Source organism: Nothobranchius furzeri, chromosome 16, assembly GCF_043380555.1.
Source record: "Nothobranchius furzeri strain GRZ-AD chromosome 16, NfurGRZ-RIMD1, whole genome shotgun sequence".
Lineage (NCBI taxonomy): Eukaryota > Metazoa > Chordata > Actinopteri > Cyprinodontiformes > Nothobranchiidae > Nothobranchius > Nothobranchius furzeri.
The window spans coordinates 23214974-23229317 of record NC_091756.1 but is presented as its reverse complement, the minus strand read 5'-3'; the positions used below and the strand labels follow the sequence as shown (position 1 = coordinate 23229317).

The following is a 14344-nucleotide window of genomic DNA, read 5'->3' as shown; positions in this document are numbered from 1 at the left end:
TCTTTTTCTGCAGGTCTAGAAGCAGACTCTTGTTCATTGTTTATTTTTGTGAACCCCCCCCCTCTTCTCTCCCCACCTTTTCCTTTCTCTTTCACCTCTGTCTCCGTGTCTGGTCGGAATTACAAAGCATTTGACAACAATAACAATAAAGTTTTAAGTATCAGGCGTGACATTAAAAGCAAACGCTTTGATGCTCCACCTGAGAATAAATCTGTAAGGCTTGTCACCAGCATTCAGACATCAATTCTGCTTGCTTCACAGCCAGACAGGACACGGTTAAAAAAAATTGCATAATACAGGTTAAAACACTCTTTAAGTTAACATACAAATCAAACAGTTAAAGAGACACAAGTTAAAAAAAAATAATAATTTACTCGGTACAATTGTCAGTAATGCGGTAATTACAATACATTTTTAAACCCAGAATCAAAATGTGGGTTTCCTAAAAATTCAAATTGCGGGAAGCCTGAAAAAAGATCCAGTATCCACATATATGACGTCATTTATGGACTAAGCTTTGCGGCCATTCTATGAGCAGAGAGGACGCAGCGGTAATGGCTCAAATACTCCAGCTGCGTCCTGCGCGCGGCCGCTGTTATATTCACAAAATCGCTCCACCAAAACAAAGTCATTTGTTTGCGATCGTTTATATCAGCCCATATTCTCTGGTACTTCATGTACTTTTCAGCTGAGTTCGTAATCTGTGCCCCGGTGATTTCAACTCATTGCTGCTGGAGCGCAGCGCATATTAAGCTTTTTTTTCTTTCTTTTTTTTTTGCGTTCGGTAGATCCCTTTGGCTGATTAGTTAGAAAGTAGGAAATCTAGGAAACAGTTTTTTCTGGAAGACGGAGGAAACATGCAGCATGCAGGAAGGTTAGAGAGAGAAAGGGCAGGAAATTATTCAAATAAAATCAAGAAAAAAAGTAGGTAGATTTCTCCCCAATACACATTTTTACCAGTGAAAAGTAATAATATATAAGCATTTAATATTTATACATGTGATAGAATCAGATTACCCCAGAAGTCAGTCCCACATCCAGGGCCGTATCAAGGCATTTGGGGACCAAGGCAAATATAGGCTTGGAGCCCCCACCACCTCACTCCCTGCTCAGCTAATATAAGATGGCAGCGTGCTGAGAGTACAGATTGTTGTTGCTTTTATTTAGTAAACAATCATTTTAAAGCACTGTTATTATATCTGACTGTTTTTAACAGCAATCCTAGCTCAGACACCACATCACTTTCCACATATATGTCATGAGCTCACTGAGCGTCAGATTACCAGATTCACACTGAAGTTGTTTTGGTGAAAGTAACTTAAAGTAATGCAAAAGTAGTGTAATGCCTTACGTTTTAAAACCAGTAATATTGTTATGTAATGAATTGCTTTAAAATGAGGGTATTAAGTAATAAATAATGCATTACAGTTTTGAAGTAACTTGCCCAACACTGGTAAACACACACAGTAAGGTGAGGGGACCACACGAGTACGAGGGCCAAAACCACAAATGTGAGACCTGAATCCTCTTTGCACCTCTGATCCAAACACGTTTTTTCTCTTTCTGTGGGAAGTAGACTTCTCAAATGTCAGTTTTTCTGCCTCTGTGTGCATGTGGAGCTCTTCATGACTGCAGCAGACAGAACGAAACCAGCACTGGTGCCACCTTTACCAATTACTCTACTCTATCCTGATCCTGTTGCCAACAGAATCCATGGCCCTATCAGAATAGCAGAATTAGTTAATACAATAGGAATCATGTAAAATGCGTAAAGTCTAATTACTGTGATCTGGTGAGAAGAGATGTGCTGCAGGGAAATCCCACAACAACGCATCAGCAGAAACATTTTGTTGTCATAAAGCAACGCCTGTGTAGGCTAAATCAGCCTCCTCCTTGGTCAGACTGGACGGATAACTGGAAGCTTCCTGATTAACCTTTGAGAAAAAGAAGAAAGAAGTGAAACAACAAACAGCAGCTTTATCGTTATCATCTGAAGGTTAGAAAAGGACACAACACAAAAGGTTCACACTAAACTTCAGGGATTAAACATGAGATGTGTGATTTTCATGTTTAAATGCTTATTTGACAAAAACAAAGAATGGCTTCTGTAACGGCGGGTTTGAACCTCCCCCTAATAGCCGCCTCAGATGTTGACCGATGACGTCACCACGACTTGGGGGTAAAAGCTGGCGCTGGCTTTGCTGCAGCCTCACGTTCCTCAGCGTGCTACAGGCCAGCTGTGGCTATGTGTAGCTAATCACCACCAGGGGTGAATGACTGAGTTCCCGTTGCGTTGGTGTCCTTGAACTTGATTATTTCCCATGAATGCAAACAGCATGAGTTTTGAAGATACAAATACATAATTCAGGGCATTACCAATGATTTTAGTCCACTTGTCATGCATGTATCTGCTAATAAGCAGAATAGTCATTGAAACCCAGTTCCCGTGTATGTTCTGTCCTTATGGTGAGGTTTATAAAGGGCATTAAAGCGTTTGCCAGCTGCAGGTTTGGGACATTTGCTTCTGTTGGGTTGTGTTTTTGGCTTGAGTGATCTGCCGTGAAGTTACATAACATGAGTGAAGGAAGCAGCACAAGTTAGTGTTTGTTTGCACGTGTAGGTGTGCAGCGGGAGATTGGCATGAGGCCAGACTTAACGGGGGATACTTTTGGTCCCTGACCCGGTGCCTATAAACAAATCCAGATGCCAGGAAGCTTAAGCATACGAGTGGAAACACAGGTTTTATAGCTTCTCACATTTTTGTTTTTATTCCACTTTTTCTTTTTCTCTACCTACAAAACTTGGTTCTTTCATTTTTTATGATTTTTTCTCTAACAATTAAATGTCTCTTTCTTCTCATCTGTTCTTTTCTCTTGATAACTAAAGTGTGGACACAAGTCTATGTTTGGGTACCGCAGATCCCTCCTGTCTCCAGACAGGCTGCTGAGATATTGAGTGAGACACTTCATCGATCCCAAGCCCATCGACATCCAATAGACACAAAGATGGCTAAGCTTGAGAGGCCCGAGTGACTCTCCTCACACCCCCGGCCCAGTCTACAGGAATGCTCATGTGGATGTTGAAATTCTGCTGAAATTCAACATCCAGCATAAAATAGATGCTTATTTTATATTACATTACATACCAGGAGGCTGTGGGCTCAATTAGGATTTAGTGACAGCCTACCTAGATGATTGATCTCCTCAACTAACCAGCTACCTAAAAACCTTTTGTCATGGATTTTATCAATATGTTTATCAATAACCCATTTCCCTGTAGTCAGAGAGAAAAAGGAGACAATGAACAGACAAGTCAAACAGTTATCACTGCACAATGCACGAGGCAAAATGCCCCGAAAATCCGGTCACAGAGTTTATTTATAGAAGTACAATATTTCATATATGTGTTCCAGGTATAGGATTCCTTTATTTTTCCAGTCCGGAAGGTTCATCATTTTACTATTTTGCAAAATATCAGGATTATTCCAGATAGGTGTGTGTCTGCATGGTATTAGTGAAGATACATTTTAAGATACTCCCACCATGCTGTCAGAGAGGTGCTGATACTAATACTTTTGAAGCCTTCATGTTTTCTTATGCTTGAGCTAATAAATGGTAAGTCTGAAAGCTCAATCGTATTGCAAAGTGTCTGTTCTATGTCTAACCAAGACTCATCTAGTGGGTTATCTGGCAACCATTTTGGTATATATTGCAGCCTGTTGGCTAAGAAATAATAATAAAAGTTGGGTTAATCCAGTCCTCCTTTGTCTTTGGTCTTCTGAAGCATTTTTAAGCTAATTCGTTGAGGTTTATCCTGCCAAAGGAATTTAGTAATTGAAGAGTCCAGAGATCTAAACCAGTCAGCTGGTGGTTTGTTTGGGATAATTGAAAATAAGTTATTTATTCTGGGTAAGACCATCATTTTAATTGTAGCAACTCTCCCCATGAGTGATATAGGTAAGGATTTCCATCTTGCAAGATCATCTTCCACTTTCCTTAAAAGTGGGATGTAGTTTAGTTTGGTTAGATCTGCTAACTTGGGAGAGACATTAATTCCCAGGTATGTGATATTCCCTGACTCCAATTGTGTAATAAGTAAATTGACAAAAGAGAAATTAATTGGTAGAACTGTGGATTTTAACCAGTTTATAGAGTAATCTGAAACTTTTGATAAAGAGTTTATCAGTTCTATTGAATGGGAGAGAGAGAATTGAGAATTCTGGAGAAAGAGTAAAACATCATCTGCATCAAGACTGATCTTATGTTCTATTTTCTTACACTTGATCCCTTTAATAGCTGTTGTTTGCCTAATTGCTGTTGCTAGTGGTTCAATAAAGATAGCAAACAGTGAGGGAGAGAGTGGGCATCCCTGCCTGGCCCCCCTCAGAAGGCAGAAGCTAGCTGATATTTGGTTGTTCGTCCTGACACGTGCAGTTGGTGAACTGTATAATGTTTGTAGCCAGTTTATGAAGAAGTTCCCAAACCCAAATGTATGTAAAGTTGCAAATAAGAACTTCCAGTTAACTCTATCAAAAGCCTTTTCTGCATCTAGAGATAATATACTCATTTCTATGTTTCTACTGTAAGAGAAATCTATCAGATTAAGCAATCTACTTGAGCTAGTGGATGACTGTCTACCCTTGTTGAAACCAGTTTGGTCAGGGTGTATTATGAAGGGGGTTACCTTCTCTAATCTTTTTGCCAGGGCTTTACAAATTATTTTGAGATTTCAACATTAATAAGAGAAATTGGGCGCTAGCAGGTAGGAAATTCAGGGTCTTTGCCTGGTTTTAACAATAGACTAATACTGGCTGAGTTCATGTTTGGCTGTAATCTGCCACTCTCTTCGATTTCCCTCACCATTCTGAAAAATGTTGGAGCCAGAATGATCCAGAATTTCTTTGTAGAACTCTGCTGGAAACCCATCTGGACCTGGAGCCTTCCTAGGCTTAAATCCTTAGCCCTTAAATCCATGCCTACATGGATTTAAGGGCTTCTTGGAACTCAGCTGATGTTAGTGGTGAGTCCAGGACTGTAACTTGGCTGTCTGATAATTTAGGAAGTGTTATCCTGTCAAGGAACTCATTGATCTCGTTATCTGATGGGTTTATCTGTGGTGAGTACAAAGTTTGGTAAAAGTCTCTGAAAGTGTTGTTTATGCTTTCAGGGTCATAAACTATTTTCCCGGTTGAGTCTTTAACAGCAAATATGGTATTTTCTCTTTATTAATTTTTAACTGGCTGGCCAAAAATTTACCTGATTTATTACAAAGTTTTCTATTCGTAGTCTTTGTGCTAAAAATTGTGTCTTTTTGTCAATAATTCCATGAAGTTCTAATTTAGCTTTACGTAATTTGCTCATTAACTCTTCTTCTGTGGATGCCTCTAAAGACTTAATGATTTCTTCTAACTCCTGAATACGTTTGTTTTCAGTTTTTTTCTTATGTGATGAGAAAGAGATTATTTTACCTCTCATCACTGCCTTTCCTGCCTCCCAGAGAACAGATGCTGATGTTCAAGGCAGGTCATTATGTTCTAAATATAAAGCCCACTCCTTTTGAAAAAAATTCTATAAAGCCTTCGTCTTTAAGCAGTGATGTATTAAACCTCTAGTTTTTGCTTGGTGGGATTGTCTTCTTGTTTACCAGAGTTACAGAAACCGGAGCATGGTTGCTGACAACTATGGGGTGTATCTCAGTGTCTGAAATGTCAGCCAACAATGAGCTGCTGACTACAAAATAATCCAAACGTGAATGAGAGTGATGGACGTGTGAAAAAAAGTACATTCTGTACGGTTAGGATGAAGAGATCGCCATGCATCACAAAGCCCATAATCACTCATGTACTGTTTAACTATATTAGTGGATTGCCAATTGCACCGAGTCCCAGCTGTACTGAGCCTGTCTGTTAAAGAGTTCATCCAAAAATTAAAATCGCCTCCAAGTAAAAGTGGACAGTCCAAGTGTTCGGAGAGTACAGAGAAAAAATTATGAAAGAATGAAGGGTCATCAATATTTGGACAGTATATGCTGACAATACATAAGCTTCGGTTCTGTACAGATATTTTTAACATTATAAATCTACCCTCTGGATCAGAGACTGTGTCCAATACTGTGAAATTGATGTTTTTGTGTATTAAAATAGCTACACCTCTTTGCCTAGAGTTATAGCAGGCAGAGAACATTCTGGGAAACTCAGGTGTTTTAAGTTCATCTGCAGATGTGGCAGATCTTTGAGTCTCTTGTAATAATACTACGTCTGCTTGCACTCTCTTTACCTGATCAAAAATCTTTAATCTTATCTCTATGGAGCTAGCTCCATGTACGTTCCATGAGACAAACTTTAGTGCACCCATAGATGTGTGTGTGAGTAGCTAAAATATGACGCCTTCATGTGAATAAGATGGAATAAGCATCGAAATGTATAAAATAGTATGTTAATAAATAACAGAAAAGCAAATAATAATAATAATAAGAAGAAGAAGAAAGATCCATCAGTGTTTGTGGTGGTATTATTTGATGCATAAATTATGATATTGTGCTGAGGATTATATATATATATATATATATATATATATATATATATATATATGTGTGTGTGTGTTTGTGTGTGTGTGTGTGTGTTTGTGTGTGTGTGTGTGTGTGTGTGTGTGTGTGTGTGTGTGACGCAGTGTTGGAAAGTTTTGTGGTTGTGCCATACAGGTGTAAAGGTACAGAAGCAGGTAAAGAGGAAAGGAAAGAAACCTACAGGTTAAAAAAGAAGAAAGAACTAAGAAAAGATGATAGGGGTGTGAGGTGGTGATGAACAGGTGATCTCATCATCTAGAAAACATCTAGAGAACTCATTCATCCTTAATTGTTTAGAGCTTGGGTTCACTCAAGACCGAGCCATTACTGGGGTGTGGGTGGGAAAGAGGCGGGTACATGTCCGACGGATGCAGCACATTCTAGTATATTGTAATATGTTTTTTAAAAAAATGTGTTGACTCCAAATATTGATGCCCACTATAATGTTCGCAATCAACTAATCATGAATATTAGCACCAGTCTAAAATGGCGGTGCAGCTTTGGTTAAACAGTTGCTACATGCAGCAACACAGGGCAACAGTAGTTTCAAATGGAGATGTGCTGTTGTGTTAATAGTGGTAAACTACAAACAAAAATACGTAGCAACAGATACTAAAATAATTATTACTTAACAAAATGTAGCTTTACCTCCACACAAAGGACTTAGTCCCAACAACTGCAGATGAAAAACAGAGCTTGATGACTGTTCAAATAACCCAACATGGGCTTTTGTGGGCTGTGTCTGGGCTGGTGTGGGCAGGGGAAACTCACACGTACCCCAGAGTTCTTCTGTATGCATGAATGGAGCCCATATGGCTCCTTATAGATTTAGTCAGGGGCAACCCACAGATGAATCTGCCCAAATCCATCCCATGCTGAGCACTCGAGATGTGCCCTAGACCAGCCCTTTGGATGTTTGCACTTGTGCATTAACTTTGATTATTTCTGTGGGCACCCCTCAGTGGGATCTGCCCAAAAACAACCCAGTAGTACCCAGGAGGGTATGTGCTACCCACAGTATCAAGCACTGAAATGTTCAAAAGTTGGCAGCCCTGCTATGGATTTGTTAACTCAACATAAAGCTATTTTTCTAATGAGCAGCTTGCAGAGATTGGCATTGGGGCGACTGCAGAGAGACATGGAAACAGACCGGACATTTTAACCAGGCTATAACCCAGTTTAAACAGGAAAAAAAGCAGAATTCGCAGCTTCAATGAAGTGAAATCTCCATTTGTGCATGCTAACTCACAAATCACAACCACTACCGTCAGTCTCGAGTGTCATTTGAGCCTACTGTGTGTGATCATTGTTTAAGATATTTTAGTCACACTCCTAAAGGATTTCCATGATTCCAGCAAGACTGTCTGGAGATGAAATTCAAAGCTCAGGCACTTAGTCATAGCCCAGGGACGGATCATGACCAATTCCTGTGTTGGACATTTTGCTAGCTAAATTGAATGAGCTTTTGGGCTGGATAAGGCCCTAGGGCTTCCAGTTGTAGATGACTAATGCTGGGATAGAAAACTTCGATCCCTCAGGTATCCATAACAGATGCACCTTAGCACAGCCGTATTGTTGCCCTTCAGGGTGTGCAGAGCTCCAGTCCTCACTGTCCATGAGAGAGAGGAGACCCCTGTCTGTTTCCCATCACGTGTGTGAGTGTGTGTGGCTGGGACATGGGGCGGTAGAAGACAATGGAATAGAGAATCAGGTGATTGTTGGGGCGGGGAGTCCTTTCAGCTGGAGGGATAGGAGGAGTGAGAGTGACCAAGAAGAGGGTGTCTGCTTTATCTCCCGAAGCAGCTGAGGAGCACGACCATTTATGGTGGAGCTGATGGAATAGTTGTGTGTCTGCCAAATATGTGACACAGTCTCTCCTCTATTCACTCATGAAGGTCAACTCCTCTTGCTCATTTTACATAAGAAAATCTCCCGTCTTTATGACTGTCACGTTCTTCCCTTCGTCCCTCCGCTTTCTTCCTCCCGTTAGTCTCGTTCCTCCCTCGATGAGCGGTGCCGATGCCAAAACAGTTTGAGGAGAGACATAAAGAGGACAGGTGTGAAGGAAAGAGAGCGCTAAAGAGCTTGGTTTCTGTTTAGAAAAGTGGTGTTGTTGTTGTTATAATAGAAGCTTTTTAGTATTGACATGAATATTGATTCAGCGTGTGACGTTACATGAGCACAAAGTGATCTAAGCCACTCTGGGTCACTCCCTCTATTTCCAACAGGCAGCTTTTCGGACTCCATTAACCTTGAAAGCAATTTCTTTAAAAGGCAGAACAAACGGTTTGTCTTCAAATGTCGAAGAGTGAAAAAATGGTGACGGGTGACGGCGTTTGAATGGAAAATGTGTTTGATCTTGTAGGTTCCGCTGGAGAAGGCTAGACTTTAAAGTTTTATTTGATGGAGTCTGATCCAAAAACCAAAGCAAAAAAATATCTTTGCATTTTTCTACTTTGAGTAAAAGAATAAAAATTTACTACATTTCAACCTAAAATCTGACCCTTAATGCAGAGTAGACTAGGTCAACATTACTGGCACCGTTGTGACTGGGCCACATTTGTTCTGGTTGTGACTAATTTCAGGACTTTATCAGAGGATCATCCATGCTTAAAAAAGGATCAAGTCTGCAGAAATCAGCAAAGAATCCAGACTCACAACTCATCTGTTCAGGGCAGCGTACTCTGTAGCTACACTGCTCTCTTTTCTTTATTTGATCGGTTTTTATTGTCAAGTCACCTTGGGTATCCTGGAAGCCATACTTTATTATTATTATTATTATTATTATTATTATTATTATTATTATTATTATAGTAGTAGTAGTAAGAGTAGTAGTAGTAGTAAAAGAAGAAAAAGACTGTATTTTAAATAACGTCTCTCAAGATAAAAAATCACAAGGCACTTCACAAAAAGGAATACAATTTTTTTTAAGTTTTCAAAAATCCTTAAAAATATGTTTAACAGGAGAAAAGAAAAAGTGTAATGTAGTAGTAGTAGTAGGGAACACAAAGTGTGTGCCCACATTATTAAAAATCATTGCTAGCGCAGGAGTAGTTCATTGATTGTACGTATCAGACTGCACTTCACATGAAAGTTTGCTATTTATTCATATATTGCTTTTTTATTAATTATCCATCCATCCATCCATTTTCTTCCGCTCATCCGGAGTCGAGTGCAGGGGCAGTAGCCTAAGTCGAGAGGCCCAGACTTCTCTCTCCCCAGCCACTTGGCCAGCTCCTCCGGGAGAATCCCAAGGTGTTCCCTGGCCAGCTGAGAGACATAGTCCCTCCAGCGTGCCATGGGTCTCCCTTTAGGTCTCCTCCCGCTTGGACGTGCCCAGAAGACCTCACTAGGGAGGCATCCTAATCAAATGCCTGAGCCACCTCAACTGGCTCCTCTTGATGTGGAGGAGCAGCAGGTCTACTCTGTGCCCCTCCCGGATGACCAAGATTCTCACCTGATCTCTAAGGGAGAGCCCAGCCACCCTGCGGAGAAACTCATGTCGGTCGCTTGTATCCGCGATCTATTTTCGGTCACTACTCAAAACTTGTGACCATAGGTGAGGGTTGGAACGTAGATCTACAGGTAAATTGAGTTTTGCCTTCTAGCTCAGCTCTCTTTTCACCATGACAGGTCAGTACAACATGTGCATCACTGCACAATTAATTTATTTTAAAATGCTGATCCTTAATTTGTTATTTGTATAAGTATGATATTGCATTTGGGTAAGTAGGAAGACTGTGGTTCCAACAAAAGATGGCAGTGTAACATGGTCTAGCTCTCTAGTGTCTTTGGCTAAAAGATAAATAGAGTCTGTTGCATTTGTTACTGAACATCTAGATGAATCCAAGAGATCATTGTTATTAAAGACCTAGTTTTACCAGGCTGTCAGGTCCCATTCACACTTGGGATTGATTTCACCAAACGTGTAGTGAGGGTTTTGTTGTTCATCATGGTGGTGAAGGCATGCTGGGGTCCTGGTGGAGCATGGTGGCAGCATGGTTTAGGGTCGCTACACGTTGAAGTAGCTTGGTCATGGAGAATTGGAACCAGAACTGGTCATGCTGGCCTCCTGTAACTACATCTATCAGGTATTAGGTGTAGACTGTGTATAGTGTAGGGTGAGGGGGCCTGATAGGGCTTTATTGAAGCCACCTAACTCCTAAATGCTTAGACCCGGTAATATCCTACACACAGTAAGTAGGAATCTGATTCATCTGATGAGCTAGTTTCTTTCTGATCTCAGACAAACAGATCCAGAATCACTGTTTCCATTGGTTTTCATACACATAACATATATTTTACGTGCCCACCCTTTAACTGGTTCCAGAGCTTTCCAGGTGGTTGAATGAAGCGAACCATCTGCTGTGTCAGTTACATAAGGTTTCATTTAAGGTGTTAGAATGACACATGATGCCTGTTTTCTATCCCCCAGTGAAATAAATCCCTCTGAATGAGTCGGGTTACGTTACAGACTCAAAGTGTGACAGTGGCTTAAAGTTATGTTTTGGTTTTGCGGGATTGTTGCAGAGTGTGTTTACGCAAACTAAAACCCTTTTGTTTGTGCATGCCTTACCATGCAAACTGAGACATATGGTCCTTCTGTACCAAACCCAGAGAGATGGCAAGAAGAGTCGTGTGCTGGGATTCTTTCTTAAACCTTAGACATTATTTGTTCAGCTTTTACCCTGCCCTGCCAGTGCATAATCCTAAAACACTCCAAACACAAATGAGAGAAGTATGTTTTCTGATTTGATCGTTGGTAAGACACAGAAGGCAACAACAGTTCCTAACGCTGGCGTATAACAGGACAAGGGCTTTGCCAACCCTGGAGGCCATGAAATCAGAAAGGTGGAATCAATGATGTGATCAAATATAGATTCAGTTATTTCCTGCTTCAGTGGGATGTCAAATAACCTAGAAACTTCTCCATCCTAGCTCCTGTGCTCAATCTGCCATTTCCTTTTGAATTGTCTCTTTATCCTCTCTGCTGTTATGTTTTACTTCACCGGAGAGCAGCAGGAAACACCCATTTCATGAATATTATCATTGTACAACTCCCTCCACCCCCTAGAAAAATAATCATTTTGATTGTTATTCTAAACATGTTTTGTGCATACAATTAAAATATAATAAAACATTAAAAATAAACATAATACTCCTTTAAAGGAATCTGGAGAAATAGCATATACATCCTACAGTACTGATAAGCTAACAGCTAGTTAAAGTGCGTTGCGGCCACCTTAAAACAGCTTCAGTGTCATAGTTCATAGCATCATTTTATAAAACAGTCTATTTTGCTCTGCATGGATAATTCCATACAATTCTTTGGATATTTACAAGCATAAATTCTTCTTCCAAGGTCAAAAGTAACAATGTAGCAATGAGCTAACCATGGAGTCAAAGTATCATTTTAAACTGCATTCGCTTAAAAACAGGACATCAAAGTACTTCAACTCGTGCACTCCAGTCAAAGGCTCACTCTGAATCACAGACCATGGTCTATCAGTCTGGCCACTTCAGACTTGGCTGTGAACCACCTCAGAGCACCCTGAAGGTCTTGGCTTGAGGAAACCAACATAAACACATTATTTACAAAATGCCAACATTAAACACTTGATGGTCCCAAACCAGACCTTCCTCTCCATGACTGCTTTAAACATTCAATGTACTTCATTTAGAAAGTACAGATGATTCAAAACTCACGTTTCGCATTGTTCTGAGCTGCTTTGTTGGTCTCTACTGCGTCTATGAATACTACATGAATAAAAACCATCCGTCCATTTTCAGTCAGTGTTTGGATTCAGGAATTATGTGTCTAAATCAAGTCATGTTTTTAGCAATTAGCATGGAGCTAATGGCTAAAATCAACACTAAAGCTTCTTTGTCCTACTGGTTGAAAACAGATTTACAGCTGTTATAAACAACCCTGTGGCAGCCTTACTGAAGTAGCCACACATTTAAAATGATCTAAATACATAAACTATATTATTATCAATAAGTCCAGTCTGCAGGTTCTCTCCAGGTACTTTGGCTTCCTCCCGCACTCCCAAAACAGTCAGGTTAATCGGTCCGTTTAGGTCTGAGTGTGTGTGTGTGTGTGTGTGTGTGTGTGCGTGGTTGTTTGTCCTGCCCCGTCTTTTTGCCCAGAGATTACTGGAGATGGGCACCACGACTCTGCATGGACAAGTGGGTACAGAAAATGGATGGATGCAGTTTGAATGAGTCACTCACCAAAATGAATCAGGTTTTAAACTCATTTGAATCACTGAGTCAGCTGCCCAGAGAGTGCAAAAAGTCAGCATTTTCACTCAAGCTCAATTTGCTTCTCTTTCCATGTAAATGCTACCGCTAAGATGTGTGAGTGTAAAAGAAAGCTATCCATTTTCTACACTGGGATAAACTTTTAAAATGGTGGTGGAACTGAGATGCTATAGGTTTTCTTTAGTCTGCTTTCCAGGACTGCGCTGCTCTGGGTGGCTGCATGTTGGAGTAGCTCTGTTGACTATATGTACGTTTTGCCTTTTTGGGCATTTTTTCTTTTAGTTTCTCAAGAAAAACTGTATTTTCTTGACATTTTACTTTTTTGTTTCTGGAGCTTTAAAGCTTAGAGGATTTTTACTGCAATTTTTTCACTTTTTGAGCATTTGTTATGATGCATAACCATGGTAACAAGATGGTTTACAATTGGGTGTCATGTTGAGGTGTGGGTGGTGGCGGACCATGTGTGGTGGAGCTGACCAGGAGGCAAGAATGCAGGCACGGATAACATAAAAATGGATTTAATAGCAGGATACGGCAGGAAACAACAAGAACAACACGACAGACAACAATGATCCGACCCTGACACATACAAGACGGGAGGTATAAATACACAGGGAAACAATCAGGAACACATGGACAGGTAAACAAGGGGCAGGTGAGGCCAATAAAACTAACCAGGAGGCAGGGGAGAGTCAAAGTCAGAGGGAGGCAGGAGCAGATTGTGACAGTACCCCCCCTTAAGGGGCGGCTACCAGACGCCCACAAAACCCACATAACTCTGGAGTCCAGGAACACTGGAGACTCAGGAACACACTGGAGACTCGGGAACACACTGGAGACTCGGGAACACACTGGAGACTCGGGAAAATACTGGAGACGAGGGAAAACACTGGGGACTCTGAAACTCAGGAACTGGGACTCTGAAACTCGGGAACTGGGACTCTGATACTCGGTAACTGGGACTGTGGTGCTCGGGAACTGGGACTCTGGTACTCGGGGGACTCTGGTACTCAGGAACTTGGACTCTGAAACTCGGGAACTTGGGACACTGGAACTCGACAGCAGCAGGCACTGGGCACTGGAACTCAACAGCAGCAGGCGCGGGACACTGGAACTTGAGACACTAGAACTTGAGACACTTGAGAGACTGCAGCAGGCGGGGGACCCTGAAGAGGCTGCAGCAGGCGCGGGACCCTGTAGAGGCTGCAGCAGGTGCGAGACCTTGTAGAGGCTGCAGCGGCGGGAACCTGTAGAGGCTGCAGCAGCGAGACCCTGTAGAGGCTGCAGCATGGAGGACCTGCAGGCGTAGGCCCCGGAGGCGTGGACCAGGAAGTTGATGTGATGAACTGAAGGAGCGACGCGAGGAAACCAGAATCGGCGGCAGGTACTTGACAATAAGGTCATAGCAGGTGCACATAAGGATCCAACTGGGTCCATAGGCGGATGCTCGGGTCAAGGGAAGCAGAGAAGGAGTGGGGAGACCGGCCCTACCACCCCGGAGAATGTTGGCGTGCGT

The 14344-nt window shown here is 41.4% G+C and overlaps 1 protein-coding gene across 15 annotated transcripts in view; it reads left to right on the top strand.

Moving 5' to 3' along the window:
- Positions 1-14344, top strand: part of cacna1g (calcium channel, voltage-dependent, T type, alpha 1G subunit) — a 452092-nt gene that overhangs the window by 244548 nt on the left and 193200 nt on the right. The gene's annotated exons all lie outside the window — the stretch shown is intronic.